The sequence below is a fragment of the Ursus arctos genome, unplaced genomic scaffold (genome assembly GCF_023065955.2).
Source record: "Ursus arctos isolate Adak ecotype North America unplaced genomic scaffold, UrsArc2.0 scaffold_14, whole genome shotgun sequence".
NCBI classification, from domain to species: Eukaryota; Metazoa; Chordata; class Mammalia; order Carnivora; family Ursidae; genus Ursus; species Ursus arctos.
In genome coordinates this window covers 38,646,000-38,668,411 of record NW_026622808.1, presented here as the reverse complement: position 1 = coordinate 38,668,411, position 22,412 = coordinate 38,646,000, and the positions used below count along the sequence as shown (strand labels likewise).

General features: G+C 43.5%; 1 protein-coding gene across 1 annotated transcript in view; it reads left to right on the top strand.

Annotated features, from left to right (window-relative positions):
• The first annotated feature begins 474 nt into the window (after positions 1-474).
• The window catches only part of ERC2 (ELKS/RAB6-interacting/CAST family member 2), a 791,328-nt gene continuing 769,390 nt past the window's right edge, over positions 475-22,412 (top strand). Inside the window, exon 1 of the mRNA XM_044384924.2 lies at positions 475-660. The gene's annotated coding sequence lies outside the window, so the exon portion shown is untranslated. The remainder of the gene's footprint in view (positions 661-22,412) is intronic.

Genomic DNA, 22,412 nt, shown 5'->3' with positions numbered 1-22,412 from the left:
GGAACCTCCACACCCCCTCCCCCCACACTCTAAAGCTTAACTTAAAAGACAGTTGCATCCCCTCTACCAAGTGCCATCCCTGACCCTGTCGCCAAAGCCACCTGACCAGTCCCAGGATTGCCTGGCAGCCTTTGGAGGGGGTACCCGGGAAGGGGCGTCGGGGAGAGGACATGAGGGCCAGGTGCTTCGAGAAAGCGGCTGCCCGGGAGGAGGCGCTTCGAAGACCCCCCGCCGCCCGGGGCCAGGCGCTCTCTGCTGCCCCCCGCGGAGGCGCCCGCGTCCCAGCCCCGGCCCGCCCCAGCGGCTCCTCGGGAATGCTGGGAATGTGAGTCAGGGCCGCGGCGAGCAGGCGAGCGCGCGGAGCGGTCGGGCGGGGGGCCCGGCGGAGCGCAGCCCTGGCAGCGCCGCGCGAGCGCGCGTCTCGGGACTGCGGCGGGTGCCGCCCCCTCGGCCGTCAGCCCCGCCCGGCCCCGCGCCCGGCCCCGGCCGTGCGAGCCGTGCCCTCCCTCCCCGCCCCGCTCCACCACCTCCTCCTCCCGCTCCTGCTCGCTCGGGCTCTGGCTCCGGCGCCGGCTCCGGCTCCTCCCGGCCGCCCGGGGCCAGGGCGACGTGAGGTTGTAAAAATCCATGTGGGACGGCCCCGGGGCGAGCATCGGAAAGGTGAGACGTCGACGCCGGGGCCGGGGCCGCTGGTCGCCCGGCTCCCTCGGGGCGCCCGTGCCGGGCATCCCTCGTGCCGGGTCCCCCTCACTCGTGGGGAGCTGCAATGCGTTATCGCGGGGAGCCGAGGGGTGAACCATCCGCCTCCACCGGGGCTTTCTGGGGCGGGGGAAAGGATGGGGCGGCCTAAGGGCGGATTTGCCTTGATGTAGAAACCCCCGGATTGGAACAAGTGCACGGCTTGCTCTGGCGCGCGGGCGCCGCTCGCTCGCCCCGGCGGCCCGGGCCACCTCCCGCAGTCCCTCTCCGGCAGCCACCCTCACTGCCATCGCCTTTCTTCTCCCCAGCTACCCCCTCTTTCTCCTGGCTTTTCCCCTCTTGCCTCGAGGGGTGGGGTGTTCTCAGGGGCAAGGGTCTCGCGGAACCCCAAGCAGAACAAAGTGTTGAAAGGTGGAGCCCCAGTCCAAGGGGGTGGGGTGCCTGGCTGCCTCGGTGGGCTCCGAGGGGAGCGTGTTAAGAAAAAAAAATCCGTGTCAGGGAAAATGAAGCCGGCTTTATTGGGGAGGGGTAGGGGGTGGTGGTGTATGAAAACGAATACGATGTGAAATTAAACTGAACGACATTCCTTTCCTCCCCCTCCCCATCTCCGAATTTTACAAGAAAAGGGGTACTTAGAAGGTTGTACCTAATTTTTTATTTTCGTTTTTTTAAAATTTCGTCCGAGCCTTTGAAAGATCATCTTAGGACAGTGAAGATTAAGGGCTGCTTTGGTGCGGGATAATAAAACAGCGCTCATAAACTCTCGGATCGGCCCGGCCTTATTTATTTTGTACTTAAGGGTCTCTGTTCTCCTTGCCAGAGAGGGAGGGTCTTCTCTGTTATGAGCGGATCGATTTTAGGCGGCTACCTGCCTTTGCTGGATGAAAGGCAATTTACTCCCAGAGTGGTGAATTGTCAGGTCCCTCTGTGATTGACAGTCACACCTGCCACTTATGTGGGCAGAACGGGGACCGGTAAAACCTCAAGAGCCAATCAACGCTCGGGAGAGGAGGGCAGCTCCCACTTGTCATGGTTAGTTTCCTGGTTGGCTTTTTAAATCAGTGGTTTTACTTAACCATTGGTTTCCACCAGGTATGAGGCTCCAGCTGTGAGAGGCAGACAAGCAGGAAGAAAACTCTTTGAAAATGGGCTTAGAAGCAAGTATGCTTGACTTGTGTTTGTTTCTTCTCTCCCCCTTCTCCTCTTACTAGTTGTTGTAGTTGGGGATGCTCAGGCCATTGGCTTAAAATTGAAAATGAAATGGATCTGTGTAAAAAATGCAATGATGGGGGAGTCTACTGGGGGTTAGAATTGTCCACCTATTTCTCTAGAACTGCAGGCTCCATTACAAGAGACACCGTTTACTGTTGAGCTATCTGGAAAAAGGGTGTGGCACTTTGTCTCCTACGGTCACTCTTGTCCTTGTCAAGTCACATTTTCTCAGTATACAGTTGTAATTGGCTCTTGGCTCTGTTGATGGATTTATAAGATATTTTTGAAGCAGACAAGCATACTTTATTAGGATTACCACGGATAGAAGGGCTTCCTTTAGTTTTTGACAGTGTAACTCAACTTCTGGAAGTGAGGGCTTGCCTTCTTCACTTAGAGTTTGGCTGTCAGTTTGGATGTGGCAGTGGGGTCAAGCCAGATCCTTTCCGGAGGGTAGAAGAGTTTGCCTTTAAGGTGAGTTTGCGTCTAAGGTGAGCCATCTTGTCTGTCTGCCTCTGTGCTTTAATAAAAGCCCTGCACAGTTTGGGAGGGCGGTGTGTGGACGGTGATGGAAGCATGGTTTCATCAGCAAGACTTTCATGGGTGGATGGAGTGTGGGCAGCAGGACCAGCTCCTCCTCAAGTCTCTATAAATGAAAGGCTTATTTTTTTCAGTGCCGTTCTCCCTGAATTCAGTGGAAAAATTACTGGGTGATCCTGTTACCTTAGCTGTGTCTGGATGTGTATATAAAGCTGTGCGTTCAGTGTTTCGTGAACAGATTGTGAGTACACTGGTGAGGGTGGTTTTCCTGGGCGAGCCAGGTTTGTCAAGGTAGTATTACTCCTAGTACTAGTATTATTGCTATTGTAAATGCTAGCACTTTGTGGAGTATTTTACATACATTATCTTTTTAAAACGTTCAGAGCTCCTATGAGGTAGGGGTTATTATTGCCCCCGAATTATAGATAAGGAAGCTAAAAGGGATTCTGTATCTTGCCACGGTTTAGGGTAAGAGTGTGCTCTTGAGTCCAGGTTTCTCTGACCCAGAGCCTGTGACCTTGGTTCTGGCCTTGAATTCAAATTTTGATTGTGCCGTGTGTATGTGTGCATTCTGAAGTGTGGACTCTCCCAGCATACATAGGTTTTATTCAGTTTAGAATCCACTGTGATGTTAATGGCCTTTGCACTGTGTGCCTTGCCACTCTGAAGGCCATCACTTCGCCAGTAGACAAATTGAGTAACTTTGTGTACTGTATATTTCCAGTAAGTCAGCTTTGGCTCAGTGGAGATTTGGTTCCAAATATAATGATGATTATTTAAAAGAAGGTAAAACAAGACAAAATTCATGCTCTTCTATTTTTATTGATACCTTAAATTTCCAGGTGGAGTTCTGAATAGGTATTGGTTGGGTATATGCTCTTATCATTCAGTTGGCTTTTTTTTTCTTTTGCTAAGGGATTAGAATTTTATTTTCTCTTTCACTTACAAAGAGACTCTTTTTCATTAGTGATTAAATGTAATTTCATTTAAAATTATTCTATTGAAATAGTATGGCCTTCTTGTTTTATTATGTTGGAAAGGCCGCAAGACTTAAGCCTTATCAGTGTGTTCCCTTTGGTGAAACTCATGGTCATGGTTTGCCCAAACAGATATCCTCAAGTATTAGTTTAAATGAATGGTGTTAGAATCCATAAATTCACCTCAACAGATAGTCTTTGACTTTGGTGAGGTTAACTTTTTATAGTCCACATTTTTGTTTGTTTTACTAGGGACACCCTTTAACCCCTTTTATCAGCTAAGAAGTTAACATTGTGGCTGTTATATGGGAGACCTACTTGCCAGCCAATGGTTTAGTTTCAGCAATTTTTCCTTGATACTTTATTGTGACTTTCCTTATTTTAGAAAAATAGAACAAATGGAAAATGGAAAAGCACTGATATTAATGATAATTGTAGGTCTTATGTCTAGAACAGTTGATCCAGCAAAGATAGACATCATTGGGTGTACCAAAGGCAGAGAGATTCTGCAGTCTGTTCTTTCTTGTGTAAGAAAAGGAACAAAGTGAATTAATATGTAAGAAATGCTAAAATACATCAATTGATAAAAGTTACATTAGTCAACTTTTACTGTGCACCCAAGCTTCTTGACTTACAGCAACAGGTACTAATTCTCACACTCTTGAGTTTTTAGGTTGGCTGTGATTTGACTGGTCTAGGCTGGGCCCTGGGGTGGCTCTGCTGTCGGCTGCACGTTTGGTTCTGGTCTGTTCCGCATGTGTTCTGGGGCCCAGGCGGAAGGGATGGCAGCTACTGCAGGCACACCCCTCTCATGGCAGATAACTGGATTTGATAGCTGAGTCAAACTGCACAAGCAATGTCTTTTTCACAAACAACCTTCTTGGACATAGCGTGTCAAATGGTAAAGACCAACATCCATGGGTAAAAGTAGACCCTGCCCATAGTAGAGGAGGAAACATTTGATGGACTATAATCTGAACTCCTACAACATATAAAAAGTATGGTGTTTTAGAGAATTTTATGGTTTTTTTCTTCTTATTCTTGGTGAGTACAGTTTTCATCTCCTCACTCCCACAGCTAGCTTTATGACATATAAAGCTAGTGTTTCACTTTTACATTTCAGGAATATACCATGTTTGATTCTAGAAGACTGACTGTAAATGTGGGTATGAATATATACATGAATTACTTAAATTATCAAGGCACTGTTTATTAGAACCTACCGTGTTCCAAGAGACTATGCCCAATGGAATAATGAGTACAGGAGTTCTTGTCTGATGTGGTTTCTGCCACCATAGAACTTATTATTAGGAGTAGGTGTCCGGAAAGACTTCTTGGATGAAATGGCATTTTCCTGGACCTTGAAGCAGAGAGATACATATAGAGCATATAGATACATATATAGTAGAAATGTAAGAAGAACATCTAGATATAATGAATTATTCCATTTGGCCAGATGGTAAGATAGGTGAGTAATAATAATAACAACAGTAATCATAATAATAGCAATAATTACAGCTCAACTTTTATTGAGCTGTTAACTACTGTGCTTAGCACTTTACATAAAATATGTCATTTAATAGTGGGATAGATATTACTGATTGCCTATCCAATATTCATTGTCTCCTTTCTAACTAAAAGAACCCCAATTTTGATTGAGATGTGAGTATGCCCATCTCACTTTCCAAGGCTCCTTTAACAGCCTAGAGTGGCCGTGACACTCAGGACTTATAATTATATAAGTGGATGTTGTGGAATGGGGGCTTTCCTGAAAGCTTAGTGAGGAGGACACACTTGGTTCGTATACCCCAACAGCTTTGGCCCCTTTCTGCTTCTTGCTGCTGGGAACTTAGGTGCAATGCCTGGAAGGGCAGCAGCCAACTACAACAACAAAGATAGGACCATGTATTGAAAATGGCAAAGCTGGAACTTGGAAGGGTCTTGATCTTGATGATGTTGTTGAGCCATAGTACCAGCCTAAACTGACTTCTCCCAAACTTCTTCTTCTTCTTCTTCTTTTTTTTTTTGGAAGGGGTGGGGCAGAGGGGGAGGGAGAGAGGATCTTAAGCAGACTCCGTGCCCAGCATGGAGCCCAACTCGGGGCTCTATCCCAGAACCCTGAGATCATGACCTGAGCCAAAATCAAAGGCAGACACCTAACCGTCTGAGCCACCCAGGCACCCCCTTCCCATACTTCTTATTGCCTAAAACAAATAACCTTCTTACTTGCAAGCCACTATTTATTGTTTGTAGTCAAACATAATCCTCACTGTTACACTCTCTCAAGAACCTCCCGAAGTAGACACCATCGTACCAATTTTACAGGAGAGAACGTTGAAACTCAGATTAAGGAGCATGCACAAGATCTAGGATCCATTACTATGTCATTTTGAATTCCAGGCCCATCGTCTTACCTCTGGCTGGGCAGAGTAAGTACCACAGTAGAGACAATGTTGGAAAAATAGGCTGAGGTAAAATCGAGGAGGTAACTGACCTCCAGGTTGAAAAGTTTTGAGTTTTATTTCATGGGAGAGCAAGTATAAGATGGTTTGAAAAAGACAGAGACTGGAGGTTAGAAGACCACTGAGGCTTAAGTAGGTGACACCCAGTGCTTTAGTGTGAATGAAGGTGGAGGAAAAGCTGGGCACAAAGCAGAGCTGGGAGCGTGAGAGGAGAATGGAATTGAGTGAATACAAATCATAGCTGGCTATTAACCTGTTCTTCTGAGAACAAAACGAAAGACTCCTGAAGGTTAGTATTAACTTCTACTAATGGCTTCACGTTTGCCAGGAAGTAGGGAATGAGTAATGTAGAGAAATGCTAATGGGATGTGAATCATTCTTTAGTGCAGGAGGGTGGGCACTGCTTATCGTCCATACCATTTGTTGGGTGACATGATCTTGGTCTGGGTCTGGCTGTCTTGTGCCAGTTAAAGGGAGCAGAGATGAATGGTGGGACCAGAGGGTGGTGCAACAGCACAACAGATCCAAGGACATCTGCTAAGCATCCCAGAGCTTTCCTGGGGGTGGGGTGGGGTCACTTGAACTTCCTGGGCCTCCCTTTTTTCCCCCTCTCTGTCGACTTTTTTAAATCTGTAAAACAAAGGATTTGGTTTACATTAGTGGTTTTCAAATGTTTTTCAGCTGCAGAAACTTTTTTGTGTTTCCTAAATAAAAACGTATCTGGACCCTCAGTACAGTTAGAGAAAAAAGCGGAGTTGCTCTGAAAATTCGGAGTCCAGGTGTATGTTGTTTGAGATGCCTTCAGGTGGAGGCCATGCTCTAAAAGGATCCCTGTGCACCCTCCTACGTCTAGAATTCGAGAGCCTTGGAGCTGTGTGGTGGTTTTACGGGAGCGTCCTCTTTGACAAATCCCTTTCTTCTTCCCCCGCTTGTTGGTCTTAGCGTCACCTGTCGTAGAGGTCGTTCACGTTCCCCCTCGCTACTTTTCTCTACTTCCAGGTGTATGTTGGAAGGGACTTGTGTCACTTCTACGCTGGGATGTTTAATTTCCAGTGTGAGCCCATCCAGGGCTGGCTTCTGCTGTGATGGTTGCGGAAGCACGTGTTGAGACGGAGTCTCCATCTGCCTGGGTCCCTGAGTCACTAAATGAGCAACTGGCATTGGATGTATAACGTGACCAAGAAATAAGCCCTTGTTTTAAGCCATTGAGATTTTGTGATTGTTTGTTTATGGGACACTTTTTTAAAAGGTTAGCCTCTCTGATCATCTTTAGTACATGTGGCGAACTTCATTTAACTTACTTTTTTTTTGAAAGATTTTATTTATTTATTTGACAGACAGAGACAGCAAGAGAGTGAACACAAGCAGGGGAGTGGGAGAGGGAGAAGCAGACTCCCTGCTGACCAGGGAGCCCGATGTGGGGCTCGATTCCAGGACCCTGGGATCATTACCTGAGCCGAAGGCAGACGCTTAACTACTGAGCCACCCAGGCGCCCCCGTTTAATTTACTTTTTTAAAAAAGATCTTATTTTGTTTTTTATTATTTTTTAGAGAGGGAGGGAGGGGGAGAGAGAGGGAGAGAGAGAAAGAGAGAGACAGGGGGGATGCAGAGGGAGAGGAGAGAGATAATCTTTTTTAACAATTAAATAAATTTAATTAATTAATTAGAGAGAACGAGTTGGGGGAGGGGCAGAGGGAGAAGCAGACTCCCCCAGGAGCAGGGAGCCCGATGCATGTGGGACTCAATTCCAGGACTCTGAGACCATGACCCGAGCTGAAGGCAGACGCTTAACTGACTGAGCCACCCAGGCGCCGGAGAGAGAATCTTAAGCAGGTTCCATGCTCAGCACAGAGCCTGATGTGGGGCTTGATCTCACAACCCTGAGATCATGACCTGAGCCGAAATCAAGAGTCAGATGCTTAATCGACTGAGCCACCCAGGAGCCTATAAAGATTTTATTTTTAAGTAATCTCTACACACAATGTGGGGCTTAAACTCATGACCCGATTTCAAGGGTTGCACTCTCAGGTACTCTCGGGTGGCTCAGTCGTTTAAGTGTCTGCCTTGGGCTCAGGTCACGATCCCGGAGTCCTGGGATCGAGCCCCACATCAGGCTCCCTGCTCAGAAGCCCCTTTCCTTCTGACTTGTGCTCTCTCTAGCTATCTCTTCCTCTCTCTCTTAAATAAATGAATAAAATCTTAAAAAAAAAAAAAAAAGAGTTGCATTCTCTACTGACTGAGCCAGCAGGTGCCCCATCATTTAACTGACTTTTTACATATTTTCTGGATCAACCTGAAGCCTGTCCAACTTGTCCTTACTTTGTGGTTAGGAAAGCAGTGGGTAGGCATCTGTATCAGCTGTCCATGCAGGTCTCTGTACTAATAGACTCCTTGGGTTAGAATACTTATGCTTAGTAACATTTTTTCATGTAAAAAAAAAGTCTGAAGATATATTGTGTAGTGCACCTTACTTCCCTGGGGAAAAAAAAGGCTTTAATTGAACGACCTGTTGCATTTTTAGGTAATAGAGGTCAGTGGCTTGGGGAACAATAATGATTATCAGTTACCATAATAATGGCTACTATTGATTGAGTACTTGTTCACTGATTTGGGAAATATTTACTGAGCATCTACTATGTGATAGGTACTGGGACCTGTAGAGGTGAGCCATAGATAGTTCTTTACTTGGAGCTTGCACTCTAGTTGGGAGTTGTAGATACGTTAGCTCTGTTCTGTGAAGGATACCATTTACTGAGCATTTACTATGTGTTAGTTGCTTTATATTTCTCATTTCAAATTACCTATAATGGTAGGTATATTATTCCTATTTTATAGATGAGGAAACTGAGGCTCAAAGAATTTGCTAAGCTCTATGAAGGCAAGAGCTTTTACTTTTTGTTGTATCCCCAGTGCCTAGAGGAGTCCCTGGGCATGGAGCCCAACGTGGGGCTTGAATTCACGACCCTGAGATCAAGACCCTGATAACAAGACCTGAGCTGAGATCAAGAGTCAGATGCTTAACTGATGGAGACCGGGCACCACCCCGGGAAGAGTTTTTAACACGTAGTAGATGCTCAAATAAATATCTGTTTATTGAATGAATGAACAGAAGGGCCTGCTCAAAGTTAATGCCATGGCAGATCTAGAATTTGAACCCACATTCAAGGTCGCTAAATTATTGCTTGCCATATTGGGAGCAGTGTGTGGCCCCGTGATTACAGCAGAAGCAACAACCGGGCCCTGTTGTCCATGCAAAGGCACCAGGAAGAGCCAGGCTGTTTGTCTTTCACAGGTAGGGCTGAGTCCTCTGCGTGATTTGCTATTCGCTGCCTCAGCTGTGGAAGCTCAAGGCCACAGCCTCACTGACTTAATTGCTGATATAATTGGTCACCCCTCTCTTGGGCCAGTTCAACTTCTGCCCTAGTCAGATTTTCTTAGCCCTTGGCTGGCTCTGTTTCCCAGTGTTGTGCCTCAAGTTCTGCATTTAACTTTTTGGGCATTCCTTTTCCACTTCCATCTTTTAGATTTATTTCTTGAAGGTCCAGGAAATCTGTAGCTGCTGGCACCTAGTGGGCACTCAACAAAATTAAAAAGAGAAGAGAGGAAAGAAAGGCTGCCAATACTTTCAGGAAGGAACTAAGTGATTACTTTTTCCTGGAAGTCAATAGGGAGATTGTGGCCCCAGCAGATGAAAACTATGGGTTGGGTCAGAGGGCGTCCCTGGGATACACCTGTAGATGGAAGGCCAGTGACAATAATCATAGGTGCGTTATAGAAGCAGCTTGACTTTGCCGTGGTTTATACTTAAGATTCTACATTTTGCTCACTTGATTCTCTTGTATGTATGCAGTGCATTCACGTGTGTGCGTGTGCGTGGGTATGGGTGCGGGTGGGGGGGTCTGATAGTGTTTCTTTTTTTTTTTTCTCCTTGCCTTACAGCTTTCCACCCCTAAAGGTAGTTGTCATTACATGATTTCAGAGTATGAATGAATTGCAGGCAGCAAAGTGCATTCTCCGTAAATGTATTAAGAACAAACTATTAATTCAAGGCAACCCCTTAGTGGCTCAGAAGACAAGAGCTTGAATGGGAATTGAGCAATGTGATTGTTCTGTAGCAATAGTCTCAGATCCTTATGCAGACTGGGAGAGACTTTCCACTAAAGCATTGTGGCTAATTATAATAAGAAAGGCCAGGGTTTTAGATAGGAAAGGAAACCTAGTTGTGCGTTGTAGTTACTAGCTCCGATGTAGCAAATTTCTCTAAAACAAGGTGGGTGTGGTCAGGGTGGAAAGTTCATCCTCTGTGGGTCCAAGGTGACTGAAGGTGGGGTCTGGGAGTTGCCCTGGGGGTGAACTCTGCTCTGAAGGTGGAGGTTTGAGCTGCTCTGCAAGATATGTGGTTGCATTGGTACCGTGATCCCTTGTTATTTTCTTGATGATACTGGAGGCCGCCAAACTTCTACCAAGATGGCTTTCTTATGCCTGGGTTCAGGCAGATTAGCCATCCTGCCTTCCTGCCAGCCAGCTCAACATTAACTGTTATCACCTGCAGGAGCGAGACTGTGGTTCAAAAGGGCAGGATTCTTGGAGCAATGTTATTGACTCTTTCACATTTGGCTCTCGGGAGAGGGCTTTTGATGGATTTTCTTTCTTTCCCATGATGTGTGTGTCTTTTTCCTTCTAGGTAAAGTTCCCTCCTACCCTCTTTGTTTTGGATTTTGGCCCTTTAACATCATGTTCCTGGAACCTCTCCATGCAGGAGGTTTGGTTGTGAATGGGATGATAGCTTGGCATTCTTAGGAACTCTTTGAAAACAGATCTTGTTTGATGCTGGGTGAATACAAAGGAAACTGAGTTTCAGTGACTGCTGTTCATCAGGCTTGCAAGCACAGAGCAGTTAGCAGGGGTACACAAGGGAAATTCTTTACCTTTTTTGTTAAGTCCAAGAAAAAGCTATCTTTTCATACACAGGCTTCAAATACTTTGACAGCCCATCTTGAATTCGGTAACAGATAGTTGCTTAGAATAACTTAAGAGCAGATTCTTTTGGATAAAGAGACGTGAGCACTGACCTGTGAGTCAAAAGACCTGAGTTCTATTTTTGGCTTTGCCACTAGCTTTTTCCTTGGTGTGTGTCAAAATCGTCTAGTCCTTCTCCAGATCTAAAATGATATATTTTTTTACAACCGTTTCTTCACGCAAAGAATCGATGGAGTAACTGTCATTGTATTAGCTGTTTTACCCTGGAAAACAAGAATGGCCAGTGTGCTTTCATGATGGACTTTATTAACAAGGAGTTAAGTGTTTGTATTATATAGTCACCATATGTGTGTGTGTATACTTCATGCCAGTCCTCTGCCAGGGGGATGCAACTGTAAATCGAGCAAGTGATTTTTAGGGGCTCAAGGGTTGTATCCTTTAGTGGGGCACTAGACAAATAAGCAAGCTATTGTAATGGGACCAATTATGGGGGAGCACCCAGGCTGTCATGGAGGACTTAGGAGATTCATGGATGAAGGATGAGGAGGACTTCTTGAAGAAGGTGACGCCTAGGGTGAGGTGGAGCCCCAAGTGGTGTTATCTGGGTGCCCTTGGTTTTGATGGTGCAAATAACAGAGGGGACGGTCTAGGTCCAAAGAAGAACAAGAGAATGGGAGATTTGGGAGTTGGGGGAGTGAAAGTAGACCTGTGGAACTGGAGATTAGCTTGGCTGGGGATGGGGGATGATGAAAGGGGCTAGACAGAGTGGCAGGTGTGAAGACCCTATGATCCACTAAGGAGATGAGATTTGAACTTAATCACCAAGGAGTTTCAGTAGGGTGCTGACACAAGGAGAGATGCTGAATTCTCTTTATTCTTTCATTCCGCATTCATTGCAATAACTACCTGCTTTTGCTGTTTGTGGGAGTACGTGGGGTTTGAAATTGGGCTGAGGGAGTGGTAGAATGACCTGGAAAGCAATAGAAAGATTATGAATATGGCCTTGGGAATCCTAGCAGCGCCCATTCTGATGCCATTGACCAAACACAATTTCTGCAGCCTTAATACCTTCAAAAGACCACTTTCTAAGTGAAGATGCTCCTGATGTGTAGTGGGGCTCCACACTACTTGTTGGTTTTGAGAATCTCTCCAAATGTCATCAGGAACCAAGTTCTTTTCAGTGAGTTTTGAGCAGAGCCGGAGAGTATGGCTCTTGTTTTAAAATCTTTGCAAACGTTTGCGGTTAATGGATGGCGTTAAACTGGCTTTGTTAGACTAATAGAAGGCAATTCAGAGTATACAGCTTCTGAAAGCGGTGTGAGAAAGTTCATGAACGGAAATGGTTTACTCCCTGAAATGTACAAGAGTGAGTGTGCAGCCACATTCCGTATCTTGTGCATACCAGCTGCCTGTGACTCTAGTTTTGCAGGACTTCTATAGACCACTTTTGCACATTAGATAGTAACATTGCTCAACTGCCTTTTATCCATGAATCCTGACTTCCATGCTTCAGCTTGTGAACCAACATTCAGAGCTATTGCAGTCATAGCCTTACCTCCTAACAAATAGTTTTATTTCAGCAGGACTGCCATATTTGTATAGCAGAGTTTTCGTGATCATTTGAATATTTCTTTACTCTTGTCATTGTTTTATAAAAAGTAAGTGAAATGGAAAAATACAGGCAGTAATGTAGGGAGAAGTATGAGCCTCATAAACTTAACGTAATTGAGGTAAAGGTGGAAACCATTAGACATGTCTGGTATGGATGTTTTGCCTTCAGTCAGATGCTTTGGACCGAAGTTGGCTACCTCTATATCGTTGTGAGGGACAAAAACAAAGCTAAAGGCTGTGGACATATGAGATGTTGGAAACAAGCTTTGGGGATTATGATAAAGAGCAAGATGTAATTTGGGATTTTATTATTTATTTGTTTCAGTAACAGAGCTTCCCTTTTTGACACGTAAGTCTAGCAACTTCTGTTCAGCTTTCTTAAAAAGAACATATTCATAAAGCCATTTTCTATAAAAGTAGGGGATAGAAATTGAATTTTTCTTCAGTCTTATTTAGGAGAGTCCACCAGTCGGTAACCAATTTCTCTGGTTTGCGAGTTGGCATAGATGATCATTGTGCTAACAAAATTCTCTGTGTATTTTGGCAAGCAAGTAAAGAGAAACCAAAGCAAATAAAATGGTACTTAGCAAAGGATACACTTCAATCGATTTTCGTGATTCTATGGTTTCACTTGGTATACCGAAGAACAAAGACTAAATGCATCTTAGTCTTCGTCATAAGCCTTAAGGATGCTAAGATGGTGTATTTGGAGGCAAAGAGAAAGGGTAGGAATTAAGGTTTGTGTATAGTTAACCTCACAGCCCCCCAATCCTCCAGGTCAGAAAGGTGTGTGGTGATCTGTTTTGGAAAATCTGGTTGATATCTGGGAGCTTATCTAACTCCTTTTTGGGCCTAGCCCACTTCTAACAAAGGATTGAATGGGATGTGAAATTCCAGTTCCCTTTGATGCCGCTTGTGGTTAAAGGGTGAATAATAAATCATGGGCGGTGTTAATCAGGTAGAAGATGGGAAACAATAGCTCTTGGATTTTTAGTCTCTTCCTGAACTGAGAGACTTAGTTTATCTTCAACTAAAAAGGCAGATAACTATTGGATTAGAAGGTCAAGAAATTTACAGGTATCTACTATGTGTCAGGCACTTTGCTAAGCATGTTCAAGAATTATCTCATTTAATCTTTACAATAAGTCCACGATTCTGGTATTATTTCTCATGGTGAGGAAATTAATGTTTAGAGAAGTAAAGAAACTTGCCTTCAGTAGCAAACCCTGAGACAAGTATTCTTGTGAACGTAATTATTTGGGACATACAGGCATCACCAGTGCGTGAGCAAGGGTATGAGACAGGGAGGAGCAGGCAGGCATCAAGGCAGTAGCTTATTCAGTAAGTTACTACGGTGGTGACTGGAGTTTAATCTCACAGGGAAACTCTGGAGATGGTGGAAAACACCTCCCTTAGATAAGCACACGTGAGGGGGGAGGGAACAGGGATGTATAACCACCTGCTTCTGTCAGTTGTTTTTTCCTTTTATTTTTTTAAATTTATTTTTATTAACTTTATTTTTTACTGTAGAAAAATATATATAACATAACATTTACAATTTTAACCGCTTTTAAATGTACACGTCTATGGTGTTAAGTATATTCACAATGTTGTGAAACCATTATGTCCATCCATCTCCAGAATTTTTTTTTAAGAGAGGGAAGAAGGGTGGGAGAAAGAGAGAGAGATTGAGAATGAACGAGAATCTTAAGCAGGCTCAACACCCAGCATGGAGCCCGATGCGGGGCTGGATCTCACAACCCTGAAATCATGACCTGAACTGAAATCAAGAGTCAGAAGCTTAACCGACTAAGCCATTCAGGTGTTCCCATCTCCAGAATTTTTGCATCATCCCAAATGGAAACTCTACACCCATTAAACAATGACTCCCCATTCCTTCCTGCCCCCAGCTCCTTGGAAGCCATGATTCTACCTTCTGTCTCTACGAATTTGACTATTCTAGGTACCTCATGCAAGTGGAATCATACAAAATTTGTCCCTTTGTGTCTGGCTTAATTCACTTAGCAAAATATATTCAAGGCTCATCCTTGATGAAGCATGAATGAGAATTTCATTTCTTCTTAAGGATGAATAATACTCCATTGTATTTATATACCACATTTTGTTTATCCATTCATCCACTGATGGGAATTTGGTTTGTTTCTATCTTTTGGCTATTGTGAATAATGCCTCTGTGAACATTGGTGTATAAACATCTCTGCCAGTTGTTTTTGAGGGTGATTAATTACCTCGCACTTCCATCTCGCACCCTGTAAGAGTGGAGTAGTTTTCCAAGGTTCAAAGGAAGTCCTCACTAAAGATGCTGATATTGGCGGTGTGAAGTCCTTTGGAGCACTCTAAAATGTTCAAGTCAGAGGGACAGTAGTAGGGCACTTAACAGCATCTACTCATCAGGCTGTTATACAAAGAAGTGGAGAAGCTAGTGTTTGAATCTTGTACTCTTGACTCAAAGCCCATGCTTTTAACTGCTCTGCACTGAGCTGCCTTTAATTACAAGTGTAATAGCAATGGGATACAAAGATGAATGAGACATGGTTATTGCCTTTAAAGATCTACCAGGGTTGAATCATCTGTCTTGCAAAAGGTTCATGGGAAGACGATGGCATTACTTAGTACAATCTGGAACTCATAGAGCCAATCATTGTAAGATGGAATCACAGATAGCAGGTGCAGGGGACCCCTTTCTCTTGACATCCTGTAGTGAGGCATGCTTGGGCCAGGCATGGCTGGACTCTTCGTGGGACTGTGCTCCAAGGCAGGCACTTACACATGTGGTGACCATTGGTGTTACGAGTTCCAGCCTACACCCATTGATGTTTCCTGCTGTTCACTTGAGCTGTTTGCATAACTATATTAGCTCAGCAGGATTTATCCTCCTTCAAGCCTTTCCAATGATTGCCTTCCTCTTGATGTCCAAGCATTAGGAACAGCTATTTGTTAGGAAAGAAATTAGGGCCCAGGAATGCTAAAGAGAATACATTTAGAGACAGTTAAAATGGTTGGTTATGTATATCTGTGCCTCAAAAGACATCACTTACAAGTGATTTGCATTTATCTAGAGACCTAACATGAGTTATCTTATCCATGAAAGAATGACATTACCGGATTGGTACTGTGGCAAAAGGAGGAAAGAAATGAGAAATCAGTGAGAAAGTGCTGCTCTATATTTTAACCTTAACGTTAGATATTTTGTTTTAGTACTGCATTTGTGGGAGCTGGGTGTATTAATTAGACACTGTTAGGTTATGCTGAGATAACAGCCTCCAAATCGCAGTGGTTTACTTTTCTCTCATGGGTCGTCTGTGTGCTGCCCTACATTGTCTTTATTTGGGTTCTCAGGCTGAAGGAGTGGTCCCTTTCTTGGATGAGCCCGTCTCACTGTAAAGAAGAAGAAACCAATGGATTGCACCTGAGATGGCTCTTACAGCTTCTGTTTGGATACGGCATGTGATTGCATCTGGCAAAACAAGTCACATGGCCAAGCCTAATGTCAGAAGGGCAGGAAGGATTCTCCTTTTAAGGGAAATAGACTGTGGGGATGGACTAACTAGAGAGGGACAGTGAATATTTTGAACAAATGATGCAATTTGTTGCGCTGGCAAAAATTTTACCCTTATGAGCTAATTGTTTAGCAACCTTTTTAATCATCCAGTCTTTGTAGAGCCATTGCAACGTGTTTGATCTTGTTATTCCTCTTTTATACATAAGGAAAAAACATATTGTGCTTAAGGGTCTAGTTCTCCTCTTGGAATCCATGTAAAACCATCCACATAAGCAGTATTATTATTTCTAATAATTCAGTCAATTTACTGTCTTTCTAGAATCGATCATCAAGATTAAAGAGAACACAAGGCTGAGAATTCGAAAGCTTTTCATAGTCGTATGTGAAATTAATAGAGAGCAAAGAACTAATTATTAACGATAAGATGATCATCCTTTAATATTGATGGAGATGAGGGTTGTACTCGGTATTTACTAAGCTTCGGGCACTGTGCTGAGCACTTGCTCTTTCTCTGATTTATTTATTTATTTATTTTTAAAGATTTTATTTATTTATTCGACAGAGAGAGACAGCCAGCGAGAGAGGGAACACAAGCAGGGGGAGTGGGAGAGGAAGAAGCAGGCTCATAGCAGAGGAGCCTGATGCGGGGCTCGATCCCGGAACGCCGGTATCACGCCCTGAGCCGAAGGCAGATGCTTAACTGCTGTGCCACCCAGGCGCCCCTCTTTCTCTGATTTAATCAGGACTCACGTTAGTTTGGTGAAGTAGCCATTGTTACTCCAGTGGCCATTGTTATTCACTGAGGCTCAGAGAAGTTTGGTGACTTGCTCAAGGTTGAAAGATAATAAATGTGGGATTCAGGACTCAAATGTAATAAATATGGGATTCAGGACTTAAACAGAATTTCCGAAAGTTGGATGAGATACTTTTTTTTTTTTTAAGATTTTATTTATTTATTTATTTATTTTTAAAAGATTTTATTTATTTATTCAACAGAGATAGAGACAGCCAGCGAGAGAGGGAACACAGCAGGGGGAGTGGGAGAGGAAGAAGCAGGCTCACAGCAGAGGAGCCTGATGTGGGGCTTGATCCCATAACGCCGGGATCACGCCCTGAGCCGAAGGCAGATGCTTAACCGCTGTGCCACCCAGGCACCCCTATTTATTTATTTTTGAGAGAAAGAGAGTGCTTGTGCCAGCGGGTTCAGGGCGGGAGAGGGGGGCAGAGGAAGAAGCAGGCTCCCCACTGAGCAGGGAGCCCAAGGAGGGGCTCAATCCCAGGACCCTGGATTCATGACCTGAGCTGAAGATGGATGCTTAACCCACTGAGCCGCCCAGGCACCCAGATGAGATACCTTTTAAAGAATTAATTTGTAGCACCCCAGAATTGACTTAAATCATTGTATTGTAGTGATTGTAATATGTAATGTCTAGTGATTATAATGGTAATATGTAATGTAATTGCAGGTGAGGTTTTTTGTTTTGTTTTTTAGCTCCTACTCCTTTATAAAACCTAAATCAATTTAGAAATTAAGTATACTTCAGGGCATCTGGCTGGCTCAGTCATGGAGCACGCGACTCTTGATCTTGGGGTGGTGGGTTTGAGCCCCACGTTGGGTATAGAGATTACTAAAAATAAACTTAAAAAAAAAGAAATTAAGTACACTTCATATTATTAATTCAAATAGATAAAATTAATTTAACCGCATTAACTAAGTTACTGCTTGTAAATAAATATGATCAATACGTAAAAAACTGCTTACTATTCTGGGTGAGTTCTTTGGTATCAGCTGCTCTACCCTGCCATGTACTGGGTGGTGACTTAGTTTTCCCACCATATTCACAATATTCAACTTCTGCGAAACTTTGATTTACGTTGAGGAACTTGACCTCCCTTACCTTTCACTGAGTAAGAACACATCATTTAGATTCCCAAGTCCATCTTTTTTCCTTTCTCAATTGAACCAAGGTGATTCCTGAGGGTAGGGCTTGTTGCTCAAACACGCTGGGCCTGGCTGCTGTGATGAGCAAGGGTATCCTGACATTATTTGTTTTCAGAGTATTGAAATAAAAACAACCTTAAGTTCTCACGAGATTTATAAATTCTTTTTTTTTTTAAAGATTTTATTTATTTATTTGACACAGAGGGAGAGCACCAACAGGGGGAGCGGCAGGCAGAGGGAGAGGGAGAAGCAGGCTCCCTGCTGAGCAGGGGACCCCGGGATCATGACCTGAGCTGAAGGCAGACGTGTCACCAACTGAGCCACCCGGGCGCCCCTGGAAATCCTTATACACAGATGTGGACCTACCCCTTCCTCCGTACTTGCCCAGGTTAAAAAACTGGGTTTTCTCTCTTGTGCACGGCTCTGTCTTTATTTCGTGAGACTCTCTCCATCGAGACCACACCCTGTACTCCTAGAGAGGCTCTCATCTATTTCCAATGTTCACAACGACTGGCAGCCTTGCACAATAACTAGTTATTGCTCATGTTACCTGAATAAAGGGGCTGTGGCTCCCCTTTGAAATGGGGGGCTTTGGGTCTCTGGAAGGTCAGAAACCATCTTACACATTTGTTCTCTGGAAATATTGTTGAAGAGATTTGAACTATGTGCTCTAATTTCCCTTTTAATATATTTTTATATTTGAGAAGCTCACCCTTATCTGTGCACTAAGAGATTTAACGGAGTTTCTTGATGACTTAAGGTAGATACCGACTCTCAGTCACTAGGATTTCAGTTGTTTTGAGGCATCTCCGAGTACCATTCAGCACCGCCTTGTGCTTGGCCCTTACTAAAGACTCATGTGACTCCTTCATGATGATCAGTCATATTTTTCAGAGACCCCAGAATTATGATATGGCATTTATTCTTTCTCTTCTTTGCAGAATACATAGATGAATGCTTGTCTCTAAAATGTACACATTGAAGCCATTTCCCATATCTTGCTATTGATGGTGGTCCTTTTTTTTTCTTCTTTTTTTTGGAATAGCTTAAAATCTTTGCCAGAATTTTTCCTTGTGTGTGTGATTATGTGTATATTCTGTTCTAGCAAAAGCCTATTTAGACATAATCCCTCATGTTGATTTTAAATGTAGAAAAATTTTGCGTGATTGAGTTTTTAAGGGCATAGGGGTAGAGTTGTTATTCTTCTGCCTTTCTATCACTTTCTCTAGAACATCTGTTGATGGAGAAATTTTTAGTGTAAACCCAATAATTCCCGAATATTCTTTTTTTTTTGTAAGTACACTATAGCTAAAGCTTTGCCAATTGACATTTTATGTTTGCAGATTAAAGAAAATGCACAGATGTTTTAAAAATGAATCTAAAAACCTTATTTATCTCTTCAGTGCAACCAGCTTAATTTGTTACATTTATGAAGCTTTATGAGGCAATGAATAATGTTGTTATAGTCAGTATATTATATTAACCATAACTGTCTTTTTATTTTGATTTAGCGTCTCAGCTTTTCTATTTTTACTGTTTATTGTTTGGGATTTTGCTATATTTTTAACTTGTGGGTTTAGGTGTGTACTAGATAGTGGTATTCCTTTAGCAAAGGTTTTTAGGTGTTTCAGGTTTTAAATTTAATCCTTTAGAATAAATTGACAGAGTTTGAAATTAAAACTACGGAAATGGTTAAGGGAAAGTGCAGTTAACTAATACATGGATATACAGAAGCCTTACCTTGTGGTACAGAATATAGTCAGCCTCTTCTCTTAAGTACCTTACCATAAAATAGAGCCAAGGCAGCTGAACATGTAATCATGCTAAATCTTCACATGGAAAACAGTAATTATAAAACGAGTTGAGGGAACGGAAGGAGAGAGTAGTGATGTGTGGATGAATGTGTTTGAGTTGCAGAGTGCTTCTTGGAGAATGATGGGAAAGCATTTTTTAAAATCTCTGCTACATCAAACTTGACTTTTTTCCTTTATTTATTTATTTATTTATTTATTTATTTATTTAACACAGAGAGAGAGAGAGAGAGAGAGAGAGAGACAGCGAGAGAGAGAACACAAGCAGGGGAGTGGGAGAGGAAGAAGCAGACTCCCAGTGGAGGAGCCTGATGTGGGGCTTGATCCCAGAACACTGGGATCACGCCCTGAGCCAAAGGCAGCCACTTAATGACTGAGCCATCCAGGCGCCCCTTGACTCTTTTTCCTGATTCATACCATTGTGGAATTTAAAAATGAAATGGCTTGTTATTGGGACTTTCGATATCTACGGATGTGTAATATTGTAGCCTGAAGATGATGGGAAAATGGCCATTTTTCTTTCCAGTTTAAAAATGGTTGATGTCTTGAGCAGTTTTGAATATTAGGCTGAGTTTGACGTAGGAGTGTCTGACCAGGCAAGCTTCAGGGACTGAGAGAATTCTAAGACAATTTGGAATTTAGAAACCAGTGTGCCCTGTTCTGGTAGCCTTGAACTTATCACAGTTAGCTTTCTTTTAGCATTAGCTGTGTGCTGGGCATTGTGCTAATTACTTTTCTTTTATTATCTTATTCAATCTTTCCCCAATCACTATGAAAAGTACTGCTATTATCTCCATTTACAGCTGAGAAAAGTGAGGATTGGAGAAGTTAAGTAATTTGCTTAAGGCTGCACGTCAAGAAATTAAAGATGTGTCTCCAATCAGATCTGATTTTGAGGTCCTTTCTTTCCTTTTAAAAAATACTATGTCAGGGCACCTGGGTGGCACAGTTAAGTGTCAGACTCTTGGTTTCAGCTCAGGTTGTGGTCTCAGGGTTGTGAGATCGAACCCCACGTTGGGCTGCATGCTCAGTATGGAGTCTGCTTGGGACTCTCTTTCCCTCTTCCGCTGCCCCTCCCCCACCCCACGCACAGGTGGGCATATTCTCTCTCTCAAATAAATAAATACATCTTTAAAAAGTTATTAAAAAGCAAACACTATGTCTCACCTTCCTGGCTATGGTAACAAAATTGTTGTATTAATTGTCATGGAAGTGATTTCAATGATATGATGAAAATGTCATAATATTAAATATGTTCTTTCAAATATTCAAAACTGTTTTGCGTATCTTCTGGCGTACCCTTAGTTCTGGTCGGGAAGAGCCCCTGCACAGGGCCGCAAGCTCTAAGAGCCCTCTCTGGCCTTCATCTGACTGCATCTCCCCCATGGGGGAGGAGTCTGCACCTGGAGCCTATGCCAGCATTCTTAGGGTCCACTCTGGGTACCCACAGGCCTGAGACCTCCCTTCCTAAAGGACCCTGAGTTGTCTTCCAGGGTCTGTTAGGGCTTTTTTGCCAGGTCTGTCCTCCTGAGGAGAAATCATGTTACCGGTGTGTATACCCGTAGGCCTGGAGTTGCCGAGGGGCGCCTGTTTGTAAAAGTATAGACCAGGTGTCGGCAAAGTACTGCCTGTGGGCTGAATCCAGCTAACACTTGTTTCTATAAATAAAGTTTTATTGGAACACAGCCACAGTCATCTGATTGGCTGCTTTTGTGCTGAAATGCAGAGTTGAGTAGTTGTGACAAAGACTAATGGCCCACAAAACCTAAAATATTTACTATCTGGTATTTTATAGAAAAAGTTTGCTGGCCCCTGGTCTAGACAGAACTAGCCTAGTGTTCAGGCTGCAGAATTCATGTGCATGTGTATGAGACCCATGGCTAAACCAGGGGTGTGGAGAGAAGGATGTTGGTTGGAGACAGGCCTGCCTCTTGCCACCATGTTTTGGCTAGAACTTTGAAGAATCCAAGATTTCTTAGTTTAAAATTTAAACTTCACCTTCCACATTTTTATGTTTGTCAAGGTCGGAAGATAGAATATATTTTATTTACCAGTTTGTTAATTTGATTTGTAACTGTAAAATGTATGGATATATGGTACTCGGGCCTCTATTTGTACCCTTGCCCTGGGCTCCACAAATGTTAGAAGTGTTAAACCCTGGGGTACAGGGTAAGGGTTTAATAGGAGGCCAGAGAGGCCCCAATAAATAATCACACAAATTAATATAGAATTATAAAGTGTGGAAGGGCTTTTGGGTCATATATGGGTTGTTCAAAAACCTTGCTCCAAGTTTGATTTGTCCAAATTAAACCAAAGATGCTGGAACACACCTGCCAGCTTAGCTGGGAGTTCTAGGTCTTTCATCCAGGGCTCCCCCTACCTCTCTCTACCTCTCTGTGTCTTTTCTCCTGACCCCCTACTCCAGAATCACACTGCCCCAAAGTGAGGGGGATATGGATATAAATCCCATACCTAAGCCCAGAGACAGTTTCTGTCCAACTATTCTGCTATATGATTGAATCTTTGAGCAACAAGGTGTTGGCATTGAGACTGGTCTTCTTCAGATAGAAAGATGCTCTGGTCCCTACTATATGGTCCTGCAAGGGAAGGCGAACCCAGTTTCCCAGTGGCCAGCTCGGCCACTGGTGTGCCACGCA